The sequence below is a fragment of the Stegodyphus dumicola genome, chromosome X1 (assembly GCF_044657685.1).
Source record: "Stegodyphus dumicola isolate Sdum_Otavi_A_Nest chromosome X1, ASM4465768v1".
NCBI classification, from domain to species: Eukaryota; Metazoa; Arthropoda; class Arachnida; order Araneae; family Eresidae; genus Stegodyphus; species Stegodyphus dumicola.
This window is the reverse complement of record NC_140780.1, coordinates 20,331,068-20,355,329: the sequence shown is the minus strand read 5'-3', so window position 1 is coordinate 20,355,329 and position 24,262 is coordinate 20,331,068. Positions and strand designations below refer to the sequence as shown.

The window sequence follows — 24,262 nt, the reverse complement described above, 5'->3', positions numbered from 1 at the left end:
GGTAAAACAAACAACCAAGCTTTACATGGGAAATTCCAAGCTTCTGGAGAAGGCCAGGCTTCACTCTGAGTTGTCTACCCAATGAAGAGGAAAAAGCAGAATAGCTGAATTACTCATACACCCTGGGGAAATTGCATAAGATCGGAAAGAGCATCAGCTCTCAGTTTTTTTTTGTTGTTGTTCAGAACTGAGATTGGAGTGTTCAGAGATCGTGCGAGCTTCCCTCTTTGGATAGGTAGAAGGTAAGTCAGCCATCTAGAAAACTCGGAGTTATAGTATCATGCACTTCTTTCAGTTCACTTGTTTCTAAGAAGGCAGTCAAAATTCTATTCCCCCTCACATTTCTTATAACAACTCTCTGCAACTTGCTCCAAACTCAAGATTTGTTCCGAAGCAGCTCAGCTAATTCCAACTGAACTACAAACATTTGACAGAACTTTTTCTTTGCTCTCTTTGTATTTCCGCGCTGCTTACATTTGGTAATCCTCTAACTCACTAATTAGGCCAACTCTCAAAACTTTTCCGAAGCCAAATTGGACTTGACCACCATTTTTTATTAAGTACCAACTTCTCAGCTGAGATTCCTCTAGTAAGCAAATCTGCGGGATTATCGTCAGACGGATAATAATACCAACCACCTTGAACTCGATCTCTCCTGAATTTCCACAACCCGGTTTGCAACGAATTTTTCCATCTCTTCGCAATTCCCTTCACGCAATGCAAAGCAATACAAAAATCACTCCAAAACACTAGTCTTCCAATTTTATCCTTAAAAACACTTTTAAGGTAAGTTCCCACTCTAGCGCCTATTACCATGGCCATTAGTTCCAACTGCAGCAGCCGTTAGTCTCTTTAACAGTAACACTCTACTCTTCGATATTATAAAGGGTACTCTGTAATTTCCATTATTCTCACAATATTTAAAATAAACAACAGTTCCGTAAGCACTTGGTGACGCATCGCAAAACACATGTGTAAGGATCTTAAGTTTTACTAACGTTTATTTTATTTTAAATCTTTACTATCACTTCTTATTTTCTACTTCCGGCCAGAATTATAAGCGTGAAGGAGTTTATGCAAAGTTGTCTGGCGAACGCCAAGTATTTAAGTGTGGCCTTTTTGCCAAGCAGAAGAGAGGAAGCCGTGAGTTCGATCAGGCCGCTTACCTTAGAAGTTACGCAGTTGCTACTTTGCCTTCCAGGCCAGAGGTTTTAATCCTCTTGATAAATTAAACGTATTGTAGTGTTCACAGTCTCTGTGCTACATACGCTTCCTGTTATTATAAGGCCAATCTTATTCTAAAGTTAAATTAGAGTTTAGTTTTATTTTGATATCTTTTAAGTTAGACCCCGAGTGGAGGGTCATTGTATTCCGAAGTACGGAAGTCATTGGATATAAAGAAAAAATAAAGGGTTTTGTATACCCTTCGTCTGTATCCTGTCTACTTACTACAATTAGTGAACATAGCTTTAGTAAGCTCTCTGTTCTAGTCAGGTCATTGTATGTTTCCGAAGAAGGTTAGAAGAAACATTGAACCTGATACATGTACTTCCGATTGCTCATTCTCCCAATCCGAAAAAAACAATACCTCGGAATAGTAACGTCTATTAATTTTTCAATTTCATTACACCACGCTATCCACTTTTGCTGCAAGTCATCCGGCAACTCTTCGTCCCAATCGCACGTTCTTTCCCAAATTTCCTGTTACAGTAACTTTATACGTATCACAATTGGCGCAATCAAACCAATAGGACCAAAGATTCTTGCAGCTGTCTGTAAAACACATCTTTTAGTGCGTCGCAACGTTTTTCACGAATCCACCAAAACCTTCAACTCCAACGACAACTCATCTCTATTAGGATTCCAATTCAACCCTAGGACTTTCCCCTGTTGTACTACCACTATCTTACTGTCACTAAGTCCACTTTCTCTTCACAATTTTTCTAATTCTCTACTGTTGGACCACAATTTCCTCAAATTAAATCCACCACTCTTTAATATTGATACAGCATCCGACGACAACTCAAATGATTTTCTCACACTGTCTCCACCATAATATAAATGGCCTACGTAAAGTGATGAATTTAACATTCCAATGACTTCGGTTTACTTTTCTCACATTTTTTTTATATGATGCTTTATCGTAGCACTCAAAACGAAAGATTAGCTTTTACATCCAAAGGTTAGTCTTTTCATTATCATAGTTTTATATTCTTCACTAGGGTTATCTGAATACCAAAGAAATTTTAAGAATTCTCTATCTCGTTCAGAAATTTTACACTGATTACACTGAAATACACTGATTAGGGTTGTATCTGCTAGATAATTTTAATTCTACTACTTCATGTGATTTCTCAGTATGCTTTGCTGAGCCAAAGGAGAAAACTGACAGATTTTGTTTTCTGACTGCTTTTAATTTTAAGCAATTGGCAAGGGACTTCGTACACCAGCTTCTTTCGGAGCCATTATCGCATAATATGCGCGTCATTTTATTGAATTTTGTTTTATCAATAGAGCTAACGTATACACTGCAAGTTAGTAATAGCACAGATGATTTTTGTATTTACCTTGACATTGAAAAGCATTGCATTGAGTTTGTTCAGCGCCACCGTTCTCTAGTATAGCTTTAATTTGCTTATAGAAATGAATCATCGAATGATGAGCTTTCCCACAGAAACAATTTCTTACTTTACAGTTTTTTGCATAACACTCAGAAGAAAAGCGTTTGAGGGAAAGATTATTTTGTTTAATTATTTCAACACGCTCATTTACTGAAAGCCTTTTAAAATTCGGACAATTTTGTATGGAGTGGTTTGGATTTGTTTTACGCAAAATACATGTTTGATCTTTTGCTCCAGATACATATACATTAGAAATATTTTTGTAATTATAATTACGAAGTTTATTAACATTATTTCCGTTGCCTCTTTTATTACCGTTACCTGTAAATGATTTTGTAAAAAGGGATTCTGGTTTCTGTTTCCCTTTTAATGATAAATAAATATCGCATTCACGACCTAAAGTTTGGGGTTCGAACCATATCTCTCCCTGTTTAACTGCTATATGGGGCTTTAATTCACGATCAAGCTCACTGAATATTTTATCCGAAACCATAAGATCACATAACGATTTAAAATCGTTTACATTTCTCAACTGACAATAATATTCAAAATTTGCACTTAACCTTGACAAAATTCTCAGATGACAATTTTTGCGTAGAACGAAAATGATTTAAACACTCATGAGGGTTTGGCCGAAATTCCTTTAAAATTATGGACTTTATGGTAATTATTAATATCTTCTTCCTTCACATATACCATTAAATTAGTGACCTTCTCTCCCAAAATATTTAATAGGATTTCTGCTTTTAACCCTTTGCGGCACAGTGTGTCCGGTTTGGACACACGTAAAAATTTCCTTCTGATTGAAAATTTGAATTAAAAAGGATTTATAGGTTACTCTGAACCTTCTTTATTTATAGTAGATGGCAGCTCAACACAAACCAGTCCATATATTTTAGCCATGTTTAGTTTTTTAAGACCCTCATTTTTCAAACAAATCTTCCAGATTTTCTTAGGGTATAAAAGGAATTGTTTGAAAAGAAATTTTTATGTTATTTTTTTGGCTGTATGCTAATCTCCTTATTCTATATTAGTTTTAAATTTTTACCTTGAAATCGTGCTTAAAATCAAACAGCGAAACCTAGGTGTGCCCAGACCAGGCTCAAGGATAATCTAGGACAACTGAGAGTCTGTATTCTTTGTTTCTACACATCTCATCGGTCAGTTCATTGACAACAATCTCGTTTCAGCACTCTTTTCGAAGCTCTATTCAATCAGTGTGTCACTTTAGGCACACCCGCAGAATTAAAACGATAAGTGCTATCTTCACAAAATTTTACTTGTGTACTCCTCTAGGCCTAATTAGACTGCCCACCTTTTTGTTTTTTTTTATCAAAACTCCGACTTTAAAAGGTAGCGTGCCGGAAAGGGTTAAGTCTTCAGGTACTTGTTTTGTCCTAAAAGCCCTTTCGATTGACTGGAAAAAGAGATTAAAGGATTCTGCTTTAGCAGGTACAGAAATTGTTAATGTTATTACACTTTTAATTAAATTTTCTATATTTCGATTTGAGTTGTCCGTCTCAACATTTGGATTTTGTAGCAAGTCTTTTCTAGTGTTCGCTAAAGATAATTCCGCCTTTAACTGAGGAAGTTTTATTTTCTCTAACTCTAATCTAATTTTTTTCTTCTATAATATTATCAATAACATTTTGCACAAATTCAGCATCATTTTCATAAACTTCTAAACTTTATATTAAGGTTTTCTCCAAAGTAACAATTTTCGCCCCGCTCTGAATTACGAACCCTAATTCTTCCGCCGCGAGGGTCAACTCGTCTTTTTTTAATGACTTAAGCGACTTCAGATTCATCTTAATTCAAAGAAAATTACAACAACCCTGAATGGACAATTAGAAAACAATAAGCACAAAACGAATACATCAAACTCAGCACAGACACTATCAACTCAAATTATCAAGTAGGAACACCTCAATACACAACACTAATAAACAGAATTTAACACTAAACATTATTAAAACAAACTGAAATAACTACTCACCATAATCTACACAAGGGAACCATCATATTTATTGTCGATTTCCGCACAAAACATATTCCCATATGAGCACAGTATTTTTTCTCCCAAAATTTGAATGATACACATTATTACCTCATTTTCACTTTACCCCACTTCTGACACCAAAAATGCTATGTTCACCTCTTTGTGGAATGGGCTGGAAATCAAAACATAATAAGTATCATAAACATAATAAAAATAAGTATAATAAATATTTTACTTCTGCTCCAACGTACAAACTGGAAACACAACTCATTTATATCTTTAGAACATAATTAAAGTAAAAATAATCGCGTGTTGCCACATCTCTGAAACACAGTCACAGAAAACTCCATTCATTTTAAAAGTAGAAATAAATTATTTTTAGCTTTTTATGAATAGCAGGAGCGCCCTCTTTCGGTGGGCAATAGACGGCGTAACACTGTGCGGGTTCATGAATTGTCGTCTGATTCTGTATTTCGCATAAGAGTCTATTTGAAATATAAGGTAGTAAAAAATGATCATATAGCTTTTTGTTTAAAAGTTTTTTTAAAAAATAAGTGGGCTAATGTACAGTAAAAATTGACGGTATTCTGTAGCTTTCCAGTGTTTCAATACTTTTAGTCCCCTTGGTTTTCTTGCAAATTCAATTGGTACAGAAGGTACATTGGTAGAAATTCAATTGGTACACTGCTCAAAAAAAAAAAAAATGGGACAGTGCTATATCTCCCGTTCTACTGGGCCGATTGACAAAATTCAAACTGCGTTTTTCATGTCTCGAAAGCGCGACTTAGGATATATATTAGATTTATATATAGCACTATTCTAACATAGGTATTTTGACACAAAATCGGACTTTTTCTGAAATAACATACCAATTTTTTTACATATTTCGATTCTAAGGCTCAAATTATGCCAGAATACCAAGTTTTGTAAAAATCGTACGAGTAGTTTTTGAAATATTAGCTCTCAAAATTTTAGCTCCTCAATGTTAATTGAATTTGGCAAATATTTATTAATATCTCTTTTTTTACTAAATTTTTTTTATTTTTTCTCTCACATTTCGAAATTTAGGTTCATTCCAAATAAAATTTACCCATTTTTTGTGTTTTATTTTTTAGATTTCTATTTTTAAATAATTTTTATAGATTTTTCGAAAAAAATTTTGAATTATAACCTATAAAATTTTTACCATCATCTTAAAGTAGGTGTATTTTTAAGCATATCTGCAAAAAATTAGACTTTTTTATTCAAATTTTTCTAAGATATACACGAATTTACATAATTTCGCGTTTTGAAATTTGGCACCTTTTTTTTGAGCGATAATAACGCCAAATGTGGTCTATGGATTTTTGTTACACTGAATTGCCACAGCTATTTTTAACCTTAAACTTCAAGTAAAATTTTACGGAGAATTAATTATATGACATTTTTTCCCTCAATGACGCGTAATAAATATTTATCAATACTATAAGAAAGGCTATTTTTTTAAATTATAGATGATATTATTCAAATTTTTAACTATTTTTTTTTAAATTTCTCTCGTATCTTTTCTTTTTTTTAAAAAATTTAAGAGTAAGTTTTTGTAAGGGTAAATTTTTACCTTCGGCGTTTTATCGTCTGCTACTTTACTTCGTTTAAATCGAATTGTCTAAAACTGAGAATTTTCGTTTGATATTTATTTGAATTTTATGACATTAACTGCATAATTTATTTCTAAACAAACTGTTGCTTTTGAAGTGGCTGAAAGAGCGGCTGATACTATTATCCATATTTTTAAAGCACGATATATTTTTATAGAAACATAATATTTAGAATAATCATTTTTTATAAAAGTCAAATTATGATATAAACATACAACCCTCTAGCGACTGAATTAATGGAAGTTCAATGGTTATGTAGAAATGATCTGCAGCTACTTAATGGCTGGATAAGTCAGCAGATTCTGTGGACAAGTAAGAATAATTATATAAACGACACCAACATTCTGGATTCAATAAACAACGAGGATACGATGTTTACTAAATGAATTTAAGAAGTTTTAAAACATAAAAAATCAACTCATTTTTTTTTTCCTAAAATGTATTTTTGTGCGTAGCGTATTTTCATTATATCCTTAAAATTCTAATTTAGAATGTAATTGTCAAGAACTGAATCCTAATCATCAGTAATATAATAAGTAATTATTACGGTTATTAATAAATCCTTCTTATAAAGTAATTGCAAATATTTCAAAAAACTTTCTGTCTGAATGCAAACATTTTTCTATGCAAATATTTTTAATTTTATATTAATCAAGATTGCACACCATATTACTTATTTCCACTTCAATTCTTACGGTCAGTTCTAGTAGAATTTACAAATCAATTATATTTAATTAAGGATTGAATTGGATTATTTAATTATGGCAAAGCACACGAGGGCTATCTGCCCAAAGGGAGGGATGCCTTGGTGGAGGACTTTGTAAGGGAAACTGGCTCGTATACACGTTACACATGGGGAAAACCACGAAATCGCCCATGCGGCCAGCCCGTTCGCGGGATTCGAAACTCGAACTGAACTACCAGTGTTCAGCGTCTTTACCGCTCGGCCGTTGGTGGGCTATTTAATTAAGGAATGACCATCTAAGTTAAGAAACAGCGTACCGTAACAACATTTCAATTATTGGTTCCGTATCTTTCATGTTACTCCCGATTGGCTAGCTACATGATTTTTAATGAGTATTCGGATTTTACCAGTAACTTCACTTGGAAATCGCGCTTAAACTAGGTTAGTTGGTTATTTGAACATAGAAAGAACATGAGAGCTATTTGATTAAGATGCTTTCATAGAGAATCTTTGTAAAGAGAACCTAAAAAACTACGAAAACCAACCATGCAGCCTGGGTTAGACTGAGCAGCAAACAATTAGTATTTAACAATCTTTTCTTTTTCAAATGCTAGGCAACTGATGAGGCTCCAATTTAATATTTTATTTGTAAATACTTAAAATATTGTTGTATTCTTTGACACAAAAAGCAGAATTTAAGTTTTGTTAACTCGTTAGTAAACTACCAAGCCGTAGTGCAAATGAATATACAATTTCTTTGGCAATAATTGTATTCACTTAATATTCTTGGAATATGAGCTAAAGAAGGAACGTTCTCGGAAGATTAAAGAAGTGTTTAAGTCCAGTGATATTAGGTTTGTCTTACAAGCTCAGGATCAAAACGATTCTGCAATTGCCCGAGTAGTTGACTTGTAAATGGATGTGAATTAAGCAGATGACTTTTAATCTTACGTTATTCAGCCAGAAAACGTATTCCAAATGTTTTGTATTGCATGACAATGCATCTTTTCATTATTCAATAACCAGTCGGAGAACCGCTTGTGTTCGGAAAATAAGTATGTATATTCAATCGTCCTGCATGTTCTTCAAATTTGTCTTCTTGTGATTTTTTTTCTTTCTCAAAAACTAAAGTTGCCTCTCAAAGGAAAGTGTTTGACATTGAAGAGACAAAATTAATATGACATCTACTTTTAGAGGCATGTCAAAAACAGATCTCTACAAACCTTCTCTTCCATTACATGTTGTGCAGTCAGACAAAAAGTTACATCAGCGTAAATTCTATAATCTATTTTTATTACACTCTGATTACTTTATTAGCATATAGTGAGTATATACTAAATCTTTTACTTCAACTTAAGTAATTCGGAATTTTTGACGGAATTGTTGTCGGAACTAGGACTTAGAAGATAAGTCAAATTAAATATTTCAATAACCCAGTAAATTCAAGTTCGAAATTTCAATATTTTATTTTCGGGGGGAGGGGAAATGTTTTCAGTTTTGGTCCATTATACTAAGTATATTTGCTTCGATTGTTTATTTTTCCATAGAAGCGAAAATTTTACGCATGGTATACATATAACGCATAGCTTCAAATTAAAATTTAATAATATACAGAGTTGTTATAATTAAAGTTCCACATTGAAACGGTCATAAAAGGAAAACTACTGGATCAAATGTTATCAAACTTGGAAATCGTGTAAAGGAGGTCATGGGAATTTATTTTCGGCGAAAAAAAGGAAGTTCGAAACCTCACCACCAGGGGGGAAATGGCGCTGTATGCAATATTGTTAAACGATATATGGGTCGGAATCTAACTTAACCTTTTGTTAAACGGGTTTAATATGTTGTATACCCTTAAGAAACTTTGAAGTAGGCAAATTACCATTTAAAGACGTTAAATTCGATAAATGTCGAGTGCGCCATCCCTGTAAGTGAGAATTTCGTCCGTGAAAACCACGAATTAGCGATTAGAAAATGTGAGATCGCAAATCACTCTCACAAGTGCGTACAATCTGGAAATCGTTTTCTTACAGATCGCTAATTTGTAATTTTTTAAGCCTGAATTCGGCACTAAAACATGAAGATACTGATTCAAAACGTTTTTAATCGATTTGGGCCAAAGAAATTCTCATGTTATCTATCTAGTTCCATTGCATTCTCCTACTGCATTCGATTGCATAACAGTCATTTCACACCGTTTACTGTTGAATGACAGCTAGTTTTATAACTGAACCATTTTTTTTCTGAAGAGCAGTCGACAGCTGGACCACTGCGATTGCAGCTCACTTAGAGCCAATATTAAAATGTTTCGTGATACATGAACTGCAGTAACGTGACATTTTAGATACTACGATTTTTATGCAGGGCTGGGCACCACCTCAAGAGTGTCGTATAGTTACTTAGGCAACATTTCACGAATGAACGTCTTATAGGCCAACACTTCCCCTCTTCCCACCAGACCTCAATCTCTGTGACTTTTGTCTATGAGGTTATCTCAAAAGCACTGTTTATAGTGATAATCTAAACAATTTGGCAGAAATGAAAAATGTGATACACTGATAACATTCCTCCTGATATGCTATGTGTAGCGTGTATACGAGCCAGTTTCCCTTAAAAAGTCCTCCACGAAGGCATCCCTCCCTTAAGGCAGATAGCCCTCGAGTGCTTTGCCGTAATCTAATAAACCAAACCAAAACCAAACCTGATATGCTAAGAGCTGCTGTTGAGAATGCAGTAACATAATTTAACTTGCTTTCGGAAAATGCTGGACGCTACATTGAACATGCTTTGTAACACGTTTCGGAAAATATTAAACACATTTTAAACAAATGTTTTCGTGTCTTATTTCATTTAACAATATTGTATACAGCTCCATTTTTCCCCTGATGGTGAGTTTTTGAACTCTTTTTTTTTCCGCCGAAAATAAATTCTCATAACCTCCTTTACACGATTCCCAAGTTTGATAACATTTGGTCCGGAAAGTGGAACTTTAATAATAACCACCATGTAAAATAAGCTTTAAAAGTCTGACAGTTTGGTTCAAGTCCCAACTTTAAAAAATATATATAAAAATATAAATTTTTATATTAATCTTCTTAGAAAGCATGTTTTAAGAAGCTAATTTTTCTCTCGCGTTATAGATTGTATAAAAAACATGATCTTTAATATGATTTAGATTGTTTAAGCCGATATAAGAATCGGGTTACTCTGTGGTACAGAATAAACCCTGCTGGACTGTTTTATTTCTTTGTCATTTATCAAAAATCTTTTAATTAAAATATTTATCCTTTGGACTTCGCTTTAAACTTTATTTATAGCTAAAATGACTAGAAAATGAAAAGCTGTCTTTAGCTGAAACGCAATTCATATAATTGATATTTTAAAAAACTGACAAGAATGCAAAATGTATTGAAGTCTAGCAGTCGAAAAATCTTAATTTTCTTGTGTGAGCACTGAAAATAACTGTAGAAGGAAAGAAGAAAATTAGGGAGAAAAGTAAGCAAAAATTTGCAGGGAAATTTGGCTGTCAGACGTACCAAGATGTTCAAAAAGTTGGACGCTTTCGAATATACTTTCAGGATACTTCAAAGAATTTAGGTGTTCAAAGAGAAAACACTTGGACGAGTACACCAGCAAATACCATCAATTGAGCTTGTGTTAACAGAAAAGACAAAACGATATCATTGCAGATTAAAGTGAAGAGCGACTGGTTTTAAACTATATGGTTGTGTAAATTACGTTATAGAACATCATATCGTATCATAAATGGTGAATCCCATGATTTCCTCAGTCGAATTATTTGAAGATTCAGGAGTTTATCCAGTGATGTATGTGGATGTCACTTAAAGATGTTTTTTTTCCCTTCCTGATGAAACAGCGGCCGAGCGGTAAAGTCGCTGAACACTGGTAGTTCGGTCCGAGGTTCGAATAACGCGAACGGGCTGGCTGCATGGGCGTTTTCGTGGTTTTCCCCGTGTGTAACGTGTATGCGAGCCAGTTTCCCTTAGAAAGTCCTCCAGGAAGGCATCCCTCCCCTTAGGCAGATAGCCGTAGTGTGCTTTGTCATAATAAAATAAACCAAAACCTTTTAATGAAACCAGTCTTTATTTCATCTCATAGCTTCAAAATGTTTAGCCAGCGGCCGAGCGGTAAGTCGTTGAACACTGGTAGTTCGGTCCGAGGTTCGAATCCCGCGAACGGGCTGGCTGCATGGCCGTTTTCGTGGTTTTCCCCATGTGTAACGTGTATACGAGCCAGTTTCCCTTAGAAAGTCCTCCACGAAAGGCATCCCTCCCTTTAGGCAGATAGCCCTAGTGTGATTTGCCATAATTAAATACACACACACACACAAAATGTTTAGCCTCTAAAGACTGATAAAGGCTCTGACGAAATACTTCGTGAAGAACTTTCTAAGGGAAACCAGCTGTCATACGCGGTACGAAAACGCCCATGCAACCAGCCCGTTTACCGGGGTTCGAACCCCGGAGTGAACTACCAGTGTTCAGCAACTTTACCGCTCAGCCGTTTGTGGGCCTTTATGAAATGGAAGGCGATAACTTTATTTAAAATGATTGTCAGAAATACCAAAATGTTTCGAAAAGTTGGATACTTTTCAATATACTTTCAGAATGCTTAAAGAAACAGAGAAGAAAAATAAATTTTTTCGTAAAATTTAGTATTCGTATTTTTTTTTAAATTTAAAACTTTTCAATCTTATGATATTTGATTCTTGCGATTTCAAAAATAAAATATTTGACTAAAATATGAATAACATTTTAAGAAACCAAATGTAGGATAAAATTGTGTAAAGCAATGGGCACAATGATAAAACTGTTTAAAGCAGTGTATGCAAGTCATCCTAAGTTAAAATATCGGTAATACATCTCTCTTATTTATATATATTTTTTTCTGAACGGAACATTGAAAGGCGTGTAAAACTGTGCTTTACTGTATTTTCTCTTTTAATATAGTATGCAGTTTTCAAACGCATCGTAGTCTGGGTTACAAAGTATTCTTCGGAAAAAAACGCAGTTCAAATAAATAAAATCAAATTCTGGAAAATTGATATTAATAAATATATTTAAAATGCTCAGTTCGAAGGAATAAATAGAAAATTTTAAAACAATTATCTGAAGATACAATGCAACACAAACAATTAAAATAAAAGTATAAAAATTTAAAAATGACCTAAAATAATAGCTATGACGAAAAATATATATAAAGAAAACTATTTGAAAAAAAAAATAAATAAACGCTGCATCTTTATTTACGCAGTTCGAATAGGTAAATAGAAATTTTTAAAACAGTTATTCGAAAAAAAAAAAAAAGTGCAACTTAAACAATTAAAATGAAATTCGAAAAACAAAAAATACTTAAAATAATAAGTTATAATTAAAAATATAATATAAAGAATATTATTTGGAAAAAAGGAACGATGGTGACTTTTTTTCCTAAGGAAACTAGGTTGCCATATATTAAGAAGTTCGCCAAGTGAAGTATTCTTGGTGCAAACTGACAAAAAAGTGCCAACATAAATTTGTGAATTTCTCCGTAAATTTCGCTCCAAATTTTACAAATTTTCATATTTAGGCGTAATTTGAGTCGTAGAATCGAAATATGTAAAAAAATTGGTATGTTACTTCAGAAAAAGTCCGATTTTGTGTCAAAATACCTATGTTAGAATAGTGCTATATATAAATCTAATATATATCCTAAGTCGCGCTTTCGAGACATGAAGAACGCAATTTGAATTTTGTCAATCGGCCCAGTAGATCGGGAGATATAGGACTGTCCCATTTTTTTTTTTGAGCAGTGTACCTTCAATTGCTCAATTTTTTAAAAAATTTTTTCAACATTTTCATGTGGTAATCGTGCTTGTAAGCTGCCACCGCCTATAAAAATAGTGATAATTTTGCACTACTCCCAAGCACACAAAACGCATAAAGTTTAATGGAATATTATTAGTCCTATATTTGAAATAATTCTTAAAATGGGATAATCTTTGTGGTAACCGTCATCAGTCAGTTCTTCTTGAGACATAAAAATCGGTATTTTGACGTAGTACACCAACGGATCCTGGAAAACGTATCCTGTTGTTAACATGTTTTAGAAAGTATTTCTCCCACCTTCTCGTGCCTTCGTGGTGTGGGTCTGCACACTGGGCCGATATTTCAGAGGTCCGCGGCAATTTTTGCTTCAGAGATTCCCGGCGAAGGTTTTGTTAATTTTTCATCTTTCCTACTTCCAAAAAAAGCCTAATTTCTCTGCAGCTTTACAAAAAATATTGCACTTCGAACAATTTCAATACCTTTAGTGCACAAAATATATGATTTTGTTGGCGCGCCACATATAATATGTTTCACAGAATGTTTAATTTTATTTCCGCTTCCGAAGTTAATACCTTCATTAGATAATTTCACAACTTCGTCTGTGAATTCTTTTAAAAATTCATAATCTTTTGGTTTTGAACTGCTATAATATGCAGCCAGGATAAATGCGTTTCTAGTAGAAATAATATTCACCAAAATCGGGAAGAGTAAATTATTATTTGATTTGATTTATGGAATAAACCATCAATATTTATTGCTATTTCTATACACGATAACTGAAGCAGAATTTGAAGGCTAAGCAATTTTTTAATTTTATTTTCTAAGCGAAAGTATACATAGTCTCCATTGACCATTCTGGTACGGTAAATCAACGCAACATAATACAATGGATTCAAAATTTCAAAACTGAAAATCATCCAGTCATGGCGGTAATAAACTAGACAATATATTTTCAACAAAATCGGGCAAAATAACGACTTAGGCGTGAAATGGAGGAAGAAATATTTTGCGCAATCAACGAATTTTAGGTTTGCTGTAACGAAAGAAGAGATACAAAGTAAAGAGTAATATAAGATGGCAAAATAAATATATGCATACTGTAATTGCTGAATTAGAATATAAATAACATTAAAATTCTGACAGAAGTTACGGAAAACGAAGATGGTAAGTTTAAAGTTTTTCACCCAGACATAGCTATTATGGGCCTTGAAACTAAATGAGCTTGGTTAGTAAAAATAAAAGAGCCAGAATTATAAAACAGAAGTCGTATATGTAAAGAGAGTTATCTACATAATAAGAAGTCTCTAATTTCATTTACCATACCGCATTATTCTCCTGAAATTTTAAAATAATACGACGATCATTTTACAATATAAAACCAGAGATTATATTTGGTAGTTAATGTAATGTATTTAGGTATGCATAAAATATTAATAAACTAATAATTCATTCTTCAAGTAGGCAAAGCACTGATTACGGCAAAGCATAATATGGCTGTCTGAGTAAGATTTATTTGAATATACTACTTTTGTAGCTATATATTTAAAAGCTAATTATACATATTTTTGCTAATAGTTAACTTTGAATTAAAGCAACTTTCTTTTCATTCTCCTTTTCACTCACGCTTTCCTGCAGAACGTGGGTATTCAAATTAAGGGAAAACGAAGGTTTCAGAAATAAATTTTAGAGCGTGTTATGCCTGATTGAAGAACACGTTGTTATTTTGACTCAATACCGATTTTATTCTGTGGCGCTGAACATTAGACTTGTTTCGCCGGCTTCTACGAGTCAGAAACTTCCTGCGCGATTAATCCTTCCTGCGCGATCCTGCGAATTAATAAAGGGTCATTTACACCCCTCTTCTGACTCTCTATTTTAAGACTTGAGGATAATTCCTCTACAGACTTGCTAGAGCTCGTTAGTTTACATTGCCAAAGAATACGAGACTGTATAAGTTTAAAGCATACTAGGACACTAATTCAAAAGATAATTAGAATGTAACAAAAGAGATACAGCACTTTAAATGTTTAAGGCACACGACGACTTCTAAGGATTAGGCTTTAATAATTCTTAGGATTTACCTAAGGATTATTAAAGTGCAAAATAGAAGTTAGCACATTTTAAAAGTTGAAATAAGTCGGTAAAAAGAAACATAACTATGTCACTTATAAGATCTCAGTATTGTGAAAATCAAGAAGTAAACGCGATTCCTTCGGTGATATTGTCAGCACCCCGCAAAATACCCCGCGTCCACTCACACGTGGGCTGGACTGACTGGAATAGATTGTAATATGTGTGTTTCGCTTCATTACACTCAACTACTAAAATGCCACAACTCTGCAGATTGCAGATTAAGGTTTAGAACTGATGGTATGTTTCTGGGATGTTTAAAACATACCGCTCAAGTTTACAAATATTAATGTTTTGTCAGTTTGCCGAAGATGTTTTAAGAATTATTTTTTAAATCTTCAAAATTTATTACACCATGCTTAATTTATTTCTGTACGGTAACGAAACGCTCAGCTATTTTGCGGAAGTGGTTTTAATGGCGACTGGAAAATAGAAGTAGAAATAACGTAATTATTTTTACTTCTTTTCTATGCAGGCATTCAACTTCAGTTTAGTATTCGTCTGTTTTGATTCTTGACATTTTTATGCATGCAGAATTTTCAAGCCTCCGTATCCTGGCCTAACCTTAAACTCTAAAGCATGCATAAAATTTCACATGTGAATCCCAGTAGAGATTAAGGGGAAAAGATTGAAGTCTCCCTCCTATCCTCTATCTATCCCCCCGTTTCTTACCAGGAGAGTATTACTCGCTCGAAAAGAGTAGTTTGGTACGTTTCTAACTCTAGGGTATATCGGAAGTGATATTCCAGAGAGGAAAACATCCAGGGGAAATTAAGCAGCAAACCTATTCCAAATTCACGTTCTGGGCACTAGGCGGAAAGTCAAATTATTTTTTCTCAGAAGAAAGGAACTGGAATTTTTATTTATATTTTTGGAAAGGTTGGAAGAAACTTCCGAATTTAGAGCTCTTCACCTAGCTCCAGGCTGTATTTAAGGAGTTAGAACCTGGAGGCAAAATTATTAGCAAAAGCACATTTTAGATTCGAAGATTGTTGCTCTTTGTGAAACAAATGGTATAATATTGAAATTTCATTATGTAATGGAAAAACCAAACAAATTTCTTTTGTTATTTTAACTATATTTACTTTTATCTTTGCTAGTGAAATTAAAAATTATAGAGCTTTTCGTTCCAATTTTAATTACTATAAACAGTCAGTGTTTCAATCCAATATAAAGAATTCAAAGTTCGAAATATTTGTGTTTGAACACTTGTATTCTTTTGTTTTAGGTTTTTCGAAGACCTCAAATTTCATTTTAGAATATTGCTACAGGAATTACACCCTGCAGGTAAAAGTATGGGGGACACCAGCTATGTACCATATGGCATCTAGTAATGCCTTCCCGTATTAACTAACCCTAAAGATAGGGAGGGAAAAAAGGAAAAAAAAAACGAGCTTTATAAGAATTCACATGGAAAATATTGAGATGAACATTTTTAGGGAGCTTAGAAGATGAACTTTACCTAACCGCTTAGGAACTGAACCGCTTAGGAAATGAACTTTTCAACGAATCAAGAATTTACCTGTTGTGGTACATCGTACAATTCCACATTGCACCCCGAATTCAGTATTTATTAAAAATAATAATTTAGAACATAATGAGATTATAATACAATTTGGAATTCCAAATTGAGAACACTTTCTTTGATGTAATATAAATAGCAGATAAATAAAATGAATTAACAAAATGCAATATATTTATATTCTATGTACTGGAAACACAATATTATAATGTACTGTCCTAAAAATACTACATAATTGTCCATGAGACCAAATCGTTCGAGATAATATCAAGAAACACCGAAGAATCTGAGAGATCAGGGATTTTGGAGTACAGAAAGTAATTTTTACAAGAAACCAACACAAACTTAAAAAATGTACTTAAAATAGTAGGTTGGAGCAGATTATTAAATGCTACAGATAGTTCAAAAAGTGGAATCCTTATGGACATATTTGCAGGAAACAGCCTACAAAGACTTTATAAGGTATTTCGGCTGTTTTCTAGCGTCCCTTCGTAGTGTAGTGGTTCTGCACGCCGTGCCGATACTCTAGAGATCCGTGGTTCGATTCCCGACAAAAGCAGTTGCTACTATTCATCTTGCTTGCTTACAAAAAATATCCTAATGTCTTTACAACTTGTCTAGCAGTTTTTATTTATTCATTAGTTAAGGACCTAAAAGAATACATTAATGAACCAAACCAGCTCAATAATAATAGAGGTGTTTTTTTCCCCTTAAACCTAAATTTAACTGTCATTGACTTCACAGAATTAAAAACTACTATTTAAACAATCTGTACATTTATTTTACCCTCGTTTGTAATTTTTTCCAAGAAAAATAATTTTCTAATAAATAAATAAATTATACAGTTTTCAATAATTTAATTCCATCGTGATATGTGCTTCACTTCGGAATTTTATGAATATTTCTTTTAGAAAACATTTCTATCAATGCGAATTTCAATAGGCACTGTCAGAAATATAGCAGTTGTACAATTTTACTGTTGTAAGCAATTTAAACATTATTAATGTAAGATGAGATTTATCCCAATAAATTGAAAGATACTGCTGACATTTCGCTTTTTACACAGATATTGTATAACGTTCTACTATTAATAGCGTCATAACTATTTTTCCATTATGTAATTTTTAATTTTTTTAAAATTTTACAAATCTATTTAAGAGGTTTAACTATATTAATGGTTTAAATACTTCTGGCGACATGTTACAGATAGTTCAAAAGTGGAATTCTTATGGACATATTTGCAGGAAACACCCTACAAAGACTTTACTATAAGGTGTTTATCCAGCTTTCTAGCGTGCCTTCGTGGTGTATAGGTTCTGCACACTGAGCCGGTATTCTAGAGGTCCGTGGTTCGATTCCCGGCGAAGGTGGTTGATATTTTTCATCTCGCCCGCTTCCAAAAAATATCCTAATGTCTTTAAAAATTGTCTAGCAATTTTTTATTTATTCATTAGTTAAGAACATATTTTTGTTTTGTAAGATTTTTGAACATTTGACAATGTTCAAAAACATTTCTCATTTACTTTTGGCTTGATTTTAAACATTTGTTTGTGCCTTGTTATTTTGTTTCCTTGCGCTATTTGAAATAAATAACATTGATATTTATTTTGTTCTGAGTCTTTAAATTCGGATTTATAAATAATTCTTTGATATATGTTTATCAGGTTTACTCTGTATGTCTTAAAATTTAAAATAATAATAATAATAATAAACGTTTAAAACCCTACGTTACTGAAAATGAATGCATAAGGTAAAAATACATTTTCTATAAACGATGAATACAGATGAATGTCCATCGCAAAATTCAAATGTATTTTCTTTTATTAATCTTTTTTAATACACTGCTGTCCACCGTAAATGCAACACCCTGAAGGAAGCATAGAAATAACGTGAAATTTACAGCATGCATTAGTGGAGGTGAGATATGCAAATGATTTGAATTTTAGCTCAAACGAACATCACGCCCGCCTGTGCAGCGACACCAGTTCAAAGCAGCGCTATTTAAGGCTGGGAGTTTTCAACGATTTCAAGTTCGTCGGCAATTGTGTTTTTCTTGTGGTTTTTTTCATTAAAAAAAAAAAAAAAAAAAGATCAATTATGCCTCGTAGTAAACAGCGATCATCATTTGATCAAATATCCGAGTTCGACAGAGGAAGAATAATGGCCTATCGAGAGGGTGGAATATCTTTCAGGGAAATCGGTAGTCGTGTTCAACGAAACCAAACAACTGTAATGCGGATATGTGACCGTTGGATGCAGGAGGTTACGACGGACCGACGTGTTCGATCGCATCCACCTCAGTGTACCACTTCACGTGACGACAGGAACATTGTGCGCATAGCAGTGACAGATCGCTCAGTCAGATCACGAACCACTGCACAGCACATTCAGTCTGTAACGCATCATCCAGTGTCTGCGCGTACCATTCAACGCCGTTTACATCAGAGTGGTCTGTTCGCAAGACGTCCATTGCTTTGTCTACCCTTGACGCAGAACCACAGACGTCTCTGCCGCCAATGGTGCGATGAAAGAAGGATGCAGACGGCAGAATAGAATGAAATTGCCTTTACTGACGAGTCACGCTTCTGTCTGCAATACCACGATGGATGGATTCGAGTCTGGAGACACCGTGGAGAAAGGATGCTGAACAGCTGCATTATGCACCGCCACACTGGTCCTGCACCGAGTATTATGGTACGGGGCGGTATTGGATATTACTCTCGCACTCCTCTGATACGCATTGCCGGTACTTTAAACAGCCAGCGCTACATCTCCGAGGTGTTGGAGCCAGGTGTCCTTCATTACCTTCAGGGCTTGCCCGCAGCCATATTTCAACAGGATAATGCGCGACCACACGTGGCATGCATTGTCCAAGGGTTCTTCGTCAATCGACAGATTGAATTGTTTCCTTGGCCGGCTCGCTCTCCGGATCTTTCGTCGATAGAAAACATGTGGTCCATGGTTGCTGAACGATTGACCCAGATTACATCCCAAGCTGCCACACCAGATCAACTTTGGCAACGTGTGGAAGCTGCTCGGTCTGCTGTATTCCAAGAACTCATCCAAAGTATGTTTGAATCAATGCCGAGGCGTGTGGCAGCGGTGATCTCCAACAATGGCGGCTACTCTGGCTTCTGATTCTGGAAGGACTTCACAGAAGTCTATATATTTAATTTGATACTTGGTCAACATGTTATCTACTAAATCAATTTTGTTGTCTCTTGTCTTTCTTGGTGTTGCAATTTGGGTGGCCAGCAGTGTACATTAATCCTAATGCAATTGTCATATGTCCCGTTTCTCCTTTTTCATGCATATATTTATTATCTGTGTTTTTATAGTGTGGTCCCTTCGTAGTGTGGTGGTCTGCCCGCTGGGCGCGTATTCCAGAGGTCCGCGTTTCGATTCCCGGCGAAGGCGTTGTTAATTTTTCATCTTGCCTGCTTCCAGAAAATACCTAATGTCTCTACAGTGGCTCCCAAACTAAAAAGTGCGTTGGATGATGATTCTCCAGAGTCAGGATTTGGCGATTGGGTCCCCTAAAAACCCTAGTCGCACTTTAAAAGGGGAAGCATGTAAGGTATTTCTCCCGCCTTCTTCGCATGCCTTCGTGGTGTGGTGGTCTGAACGCTGGGCGCGTATTCCAGAGATCGGCGGCTCTATTCCCGGCGTTGCTAATTTTTTATCTTGCCTGCTCTAAAAAATACCTAACGTCTCTACAAGGAAAAGATTGTCAGGATTATATTTATTTTACTGATATTTATTTAGATTTTAGCTTTTTCTGTCTTTCCTAGTTTCCCCTTGCTTTTACTCACCAGGATATAAATGAGCTACGGTGAATGATAGTGTACAGAAGCAGCGAAAAGATTAGTCAATGCGTACTTTCGCTATTGAGTGCGCACTCTATTATTTCTACCAGCTGTTTGAATTCTGAATCTCGACTTCGCATTCTTGTCGCCGATCACGCTGGTGTAGATTCCTGAGTCAAATAGTTAGGCTAAATTAATTTGTGTAGTCCTGAACTACTAGCGTACTATTAACTTGGTTTGTAGTGAAACTGCAAGCACGTAAGACAGTGTCGCCTGTAAGTAACTGAGTTCAATAAAAGGGTCTTTTACAACCTTCCATTTTTGGATTCAATATCTAGTCTTAGCAAGAAGTAGCTAAATAGACTTTCAAGTAGATCTAGTAGCAGTTTATGCAAAACAAGAAGACTAGATCTTATACTGGGGCCCTAAATAAATCGAACCAATGGCTCAGGTAAGCCCACCTTCTCCCTGCCCCCACCAACGTCCCAGAACCCACCGGCTCCAGTAAACCCTATGGAAAGATTTGGTTTCCTAGTGGATAGAACACGGACCTGCATGAAGCGCACTGTGATATTTGATGGTAGAATATCAGTCATTAAGTTTTCTTAACAGATGGACAATCACCTTTTACTATACCTGGTCGCAGAAGTTCAAAATATAACGATATCTACCACCGCCCTGGTATTTTGAAATTTGAAAGATTTTAGACCGCTCTGGTAGAAGCAATCCCAGTGGTCAAAGACTGAGCGTAGTTAGAAGCTAAATTACTCAACAAGTATCAAAGGAAGATCGAGAAGTTGACCGAATTTATTTTTTACAAAACATTAATTTATTGTAAGTTCTAAGGACCGATAACGAAGTGATTCATATTATTTTGCCCCGATTATTACTCCAAATTAAAGATTTTATTGAACTAAAAAATTTTGGAACAGTTGTTTGAGCTGGCCGTTAAGGGGAGTTGGAACCCCAAAATCTTCAAAAAATTGTGATTTTGGATTTTTGCATTTTCAAATTCTCTACACATTGTTTCTAAAAATACCATTCTTTAATCTCTTTGAAAATATGAACTGTAAAAAAATCTAGTTTTAATTTGTCATCTACTGCTTTGATCAATGAGGATTTTTACCTAAAAACGCGTTTTTCTCCAAACGTGATTTTTTTATACTCGATGTACCTTTTCTCAGGAACTACTGCTCGCAGGTATCTAAACTTTTATGGCTTATTTATTAGGTTCCCTAATATTTACTGAAATGAGCTTTTTGTAATAAACTTAGAAAAAAATATTTTAATTTTTTTGTGTGAGAAAAGTGCTAAATTTTACTATGCCTAACAAAATATCCTGTAATTTACTCTAAAATTCAAAATGTTTCAAAAGCTCATTTCAGTTTAATCAGATAGGTATAATTTAATTACAGAAAAAAATTCAAGCTTGTATCTACAGCAGACTTTGAGAAAAGGTACATCGAAAATGGCCAATTTAACATTGTCGGTATAGATCGGTATTGTCGGTATACGTCAAATTTAAGGTTTCTGATACCCCTTAAATTTGAAAATTGGAGGGCGGCCCAATGTACGCGTGCAGTAGAATATGTCCAGAGATCTAACGGACAGTTTCATAGGCTGACAGCGAATAGCAGGTGACAGCGTCTTGCAGAGACATTAGGTTATTTAGAAGCAGAAAAGATGAAAAAGTAGCAATGCCCTCACCGGGACTTGAAACACGGACCTCTCGAATACGCGTCGAGTGTTTCGAGTACAGTTTCATAGGCTGACAGCGAATAGCAGGTGACAGCGTCTTGCAGAGACATTAGGTTATTTAGAAGCAGAAAAGATGAAAAAGTAGCAATGCCCTCACCGGGACTTGAAAGACGGACCTCTCGAATACGCGTCGAGTGTGCTGACCACTACACCACGAAGGCATGCTAAGAAGGCGGCAGAAATACCTTACAGTCTGAATGGTGGGAAGAACTTTCGAAATAAAAGAAAAGGATTTGGCGATCGCCAAGGTGACCGGCAAGAAGGGGCGGAGAAACAGCATTTAAACTAATCAGGACTACTGTTGGAATGAGGGTGTATTTAACCCGATCGTATGGAATTCTAAAATATGATTAAATTCAGTGGTTATAAAAACATTTGGCCTTCTCGGTTATTCAGGTTTTGCTAAATAATGTGCCAACAGAGGCATAAGCAAACTTCCTTTCTAACAAATTTTTCGTAAACATTTTAAAAGATATCGATCTATATATCTGCATATATGAATATAATCTTTCATTTCGAATGAGGGGTAGGGTTTCGAATGAGGAAGAAAAAAGTAAAATTATAGTCAATAATGTTATAAATAAATTTTAAAACATCTGGTCGTAGGCAGTCGGAAAAAATATTTATCATAGCTGAAAGCTTTTTCACTTATTTTTCGTTTCTTTTGTACATTTCTATCATTTCAGATTTGTAAATAAATGATATCACTGCATTTTATTTAAATACCTCATGCAAAAACAAATTATATTTAAAATCGTAAATATGTTTCCAAAAAATAAAAGGAAAGGAAAAAAAAATATCTACAGGAAAATTTATTGAAAGGTTTTCTGTTACAGTAATTAAATAAGATGAAACCATATAATTTAAAAAGTTCTGCACCTGGGCTAAAATAATTTAGATATTTTGTTCTGTGTAAAGCACTTCAAATTTATTTCGCTTGAATCACTTAAAAGATATAATATTCTTTGTTAGTAATTGGACATTAACGTCATAAATGTACAAAAGGACACACTATCATAAATAATCGTTTTCGAATAGTTGATCTTATAGACTAAATGCATCTTCTTGAACTCTGCGAACAATTTTCGGTTCATCACAACTGAAGCGTGGGAATTCATTTCAAGCACCAGTTACTTCCAGAAGGCTTTGTTTCAGAAACCATCTCATCCTAAGATTCTTATGAACTTTCAGCGACTAACCGTATTGATTTATAAATTTTTTAGTTACTTGTTACTATTTTTAAATTTTCCCTTCGGGAAAGGATTTTCTTCACTTGATTGTTTCTCGAGTTTGTTTATGCTATGTATACACAACACTTTCTGAGTTTTCCCACTCGATTTGTACCAAGAATATTCCCCAAAGAATAGTTCCTCTAGAGACTCTTATTCGAGGTCTTTTAGGAATGAATTTTATCGGATTCTTAAAGAAGCAAGGAACAGACTTTTCTGAAGAAGGAAATCCTTCAGTTATAGCTAAATGACGAGCTTCAGCTGGTACTCCATCGAAAAGATGTATTACACTTCAATACACAACACTTACCCATTTTATGTAAGTAATGAATAATTAAATTTCGTAATTCTTTATCCTGTTTTGCCTTATTAAAGGGGCTCATACACATTAAACCCCTTATGAGCTTCAAATTATGTGACTGTTGCAAGAATTGAAATATTTTATTTACTTTAAAAGTAATTCCCTCCAACTTTTTACAGCTGACTACATAATATAGCTACTTTGGAAACTAGTAATCAGAAAGTTTGTGTTGCCACAAATATTTTTGTAATTTAATCCGCTTTGTGATAACATATTTCGTCATTTTTCCACCTTGCGCGCATGATATTTTAAAAATGGCTAATGGTACATACTTGAAATTTGATGGAATTCTTTATATGGGCACTATTTTCTAACTGAACCAAAAATATGATGAATATTTTAATATTAAAAAATTTTATGCATGAAAACATTACAGATTTTTTTTTAATAAAATACATTTTATAAACTCAACTCCAAATAAAATAAAAATTTAACATGAAATTCTCAATTTTTTTTGGTTTACTGAAGTTTTCAAATGTTATAAAAGCTACATTATAAACTATGGAATTAAATAATGCAACAGATAATTTTAAACTGTGCGCGCAAGATGGAAACATGACGAAAATTTTTGTCACAAAGCGGATTAAATTACAAAAATATTTGTGGCAACACAAACTTTCTGATTACGATTTCAGAAAGCAGCTATATTATGTAGACAGCCATAAAAAGTTGGAAGTAATTGCTTT

General features: G+C 34.2%; 1 long non-coding RNA gene across 1 annotated transcript in view; it reads right to left on the bottom strand.

The window, feature by feature from the left end:
- The window catches only part of LOC118194113 (uncharacterized), a 122,702-nt gene that overhangs the window by 46,398 nt on the left and 52,042 nt on the right, over positions 1 to 24,262 (bottom strand). Inside the window, exon 2 of the long non-coding RNA XR_004759049.2 lies at positions 4,618 to 4,792. This is a non-coding gene — a long non-coding RNA (uncharacterized LOC118194113). The remainder of the gene's footprint in view (positions 1 to 4,617; positions 4,793 to 24,262) is intronic.